Source organism: Lynx rufus, unplaced genomic scaffold (genome assembly GCF_022079265.1).
Source record: "Lynx rufus isolate CCGP_SWC_20201006 ecotype Redwood Valley unplaced genomic scaffold, mLynRuf1.p SCAF_1, whole genome shotgun sequence".
NCBI classification, from domain to species: domain Eukaryota; kingdom Metazoa; phylum Chordata; class Mammalia; order Carnivora; family Felidae; genus Lynx; species Lynx rufus.
The window spans coordinates 172199719-172203211 of record NW_025814823.1 but is presented as its reverse complement, the minus strand read 5'-3'; positions in this window follow the sequence as shown (position 1 = coordinate 172203211).

The window sequence follows — 3493 nt, the reverse complement described above, 5'->3', positions numbered from 1 at the left end:
GCGCCCCCATACTGTTTTGATTATTGCAGCTTTGTAGTACATCCTGAAATTTGGAATTGTGATACCTCCAGTTTGTTGTTCTTTCCCAGCATTGTTTTGGCTATTCAGGCAGGGTCTTTTGTGGTCTTAGGATTCTTTGTTCCACTTCTGTGAAAAATGTTGTTGGTATTTTGATAAAGATTGCATGAAATCTGTAGATTGCTTTGGATAGTATGGACATTTTAACAATACTGGTTTTTCCAATCAATGAGCATGGAATATCTTTCCATATGTTTGTGTCATTTTCAGTTTCTTTTATCAGTGTCTTATGGTTTTGGGGGTACAGATCTTTCACCTCCTTGGTTAAGTTTATTCTTAGGTATTTTATTATTTTTGGTGCAATTGTAAAGGGATTGTTTTCTTAATTTTTCTTTTGCTACTTCATTATTAGTGTATAGAAGTGCAACAGATTTCTGTATATTAATTTTGCATCCCGTGACTTTACTGAATTCGTTTATCAATTTAAGTACTCTTTAGGTGGAGTCTTCAGAGTTTTCTGTATATACTATCATGTCATCTGCAATAGTGAAAGTTTACTTCTTGTTTACCAATGTGGATACCTTTTATTTTTTGTTGTTGCTGTCTGATTGCTGTGTCTAGGACTTCCTGTACTAGGTTGAATAGAAGTGGTGAAAGTAGACTTCTTGAAACATATAACCTTCTAAAACTGAATCAGGAAGAAATGAAAAATTTGAACAGATGAACTACCAGCAATGAAATTGAATCAATAATCAAAAATCTCCCAACAAACAGGACCAGATGGCTTCACAGGTAAATTCTACCAAACATAAAAGAAGAATTAATAGCTATTCTTGTCAAACTATTCCAAAAAATATAAGAGGAAGGAAAACTTCCAAATTCATTCTACAAGGCTAGCATTACCCTGATATCAAAATCAGATAAAGACTCTGAAAAACAACAACAACAACAACATCAACAACAACAACAGCTAACAGGCCAATATCTCTGATGAACATAGATCCAGAAGTCCTCAACAAAATATTAGCAAACCAAATCCAACAGTACATTAAAAAAATCATTCATTACGATCAAGTGGGATTTAGTCTAGGGATGTAAAGGTGGTTCAATATTCACAAATCAATCAGTATAATACATCACATTAACAAGAGAGAGAATAAAAGCCATGTGATCATCTCAATAGGTGCAGAAAAAGCATCTGACAGAATACAATATTCATTCATGATGAAAACCCTCAACAAAGTAGGTCTAGAGGGAACATACCTCAACATAAAAAAGGCCATATATGAAAAACCCATAGCTAACCTCTTCTCAATGGTGAAAAATAGAGAGCTTTTCCTCTAAGATCAGGAACAAGAAAATGATATCCATTTTCACCACTTCTATTTGACATATTTTTAAATTATATATTTATCGTTTCTTTTCTGTCCCATAAATTGTGAACTCCACAAGGAGTGAAGATGTTCTGTTTATCAGTGAACACCCTGTGCCTAGTACCATGCCTGGCATGGGTGGTTACTTAATATTTGTTGAATTAATGAATGTGGAAGTGTGTCAGCACCTAAAGTAATCAGTGACATACACCATTGTTTTTCACTTGTTAGTTTTTAAAATTAAATGCAAGTCATTTCCTATTTATATGTCTCCTCAGCTAGGTTACAAATAGGAACTTAAGAAAGAGAGAGGGGGAGAAAGAATAAGATAGAGAAGAGTAGGTAATGGTGGGGCAGTGGGCAGATTATATTGCATATGTTTGCAGGGCTGGGAGAAAGCTTCAATTTAATGGAGTACCTATTATATGTGCTGTGCACTATGCTAAGTACTTAATCCTTACCATAACCCTGCTAGGTAGTTGTCCTCATTTTTACACATAGAAAAATTCAGAGAGATTAAGTCATTTGCCCAAGGTCACATATTAAGAGATAGTGCTGACCTGGGGCACCTGGGTGGCTCAGTCAGTTAAGCATCCAACTCTTGATTTTGGCTCAGGTCATGATATCAGGGTCATGAGATTGAGCCCTGTGTCAGGCTCCACCCTAGGCATGGATCCTGCTTAAGATTTTCTCTCTCTCTCTCTCTCTCTCTCCCACTACCTCCCCCTCCATGTATTCTCTCTCTCTCTCTCTCTCTCAAAGAAAAAAAAAAAAAAGATAGTGCTGCCCCTAAAGACCATGCTCTTCCCATCTAGAGAAACTGGATTTGGAGGTGGGCCTATTTGGTGATTTGACTCTGTATCATTAGCATGCTTTTGTTGGAGACTTCAGCTACAGTCATTTACAAATCCCAGTCATATTGCTATTCTTGTATAGGCTTTCAACAAAGGGCCTGATTGGAAATTGCTGTCATTCTTTTCTTTTGGATTGGAGCAGAGCTCATTTTACCATTTCCTTTTCATGTTTTTTAAAAATTTGTATTTCTTTTTATTAATAGGTTCTATATGTTTCATCAAAGGAAAAGAAGAGATGGCGGAAAAATGGGTGTGTATCTTAAATGCTAGCTGCACCCCTTGGTTAGGCTTGTTCCTGTACAGCTAGCTCTCTCATCTAGATCCCAAATAATGCTTTATACATCAAAGACAGTTCTCTGGCAAAGAGTGACAGGCTTACCATAACAATCACTTATCCCATTTCCTCATCAGAATTACACACCATCATTTCCCTCTAAACAGGAGAGCTGCCTCAGAATAGTTAGGGAGAACTATGAGAAAGGATGAACTTTCTCATAGGGAGAACTATGAGAAACTTATCTTATAGTAGCTACTATCTTATATCTGGGGCCATTCAGTCTTTATATGAGGGCAGGAATACACTATATCTCATGATAATATACACTTTCAACTTAACCCAGATAGTCCATGTGCAAGCCCAGTAGTAGGTGGGAATACATACCTGAGAAGTCTCACCTTCTACCCTGCTGTAGTGTAATTCTTCCTTGGAATAAATCCTGGATACAAGATGATGTCTTCAGTTCCTATGGTATTCTCTCCTCTTTAATTTTTTTTAACGTTTATTCATTTTTCAGAGACAGAGTGCGAGTGGGGGAGGGGCAGAGAGAGAGGGAGACACAGAATCTGAAGCAGGCTCCAGGCTCTGAGCTATCAGCACAGAGCCTGACGTGGGACTCGAACTCACGAACTGTGAGATCATGAATGACCTGAGCCACCCAGGCGCCCTGGTATTCTCTCCTCTTATGGTGACCATCTGTTATAGGCTGAACATGCTCCCATGCCACCCCACCCACCCTCCCCCCCCCGCCAAATAAAAGATATGTTGAAGTCCTAATCTCCAATACTAAAGAATATGAACTTATTTGGGAATAGGGTCATTGCATATATAATTAAGTTGAAACAAGGTCATACTGGAGTAGGATGGAGGCCTAATCCAATAGCTAGTGTCCTCATGAGACAGCCACATGAGAGAAGAGACACACAGAGTTGGAGTTATACAGTTACAAGCCAAGGAACACCAAAGATTAC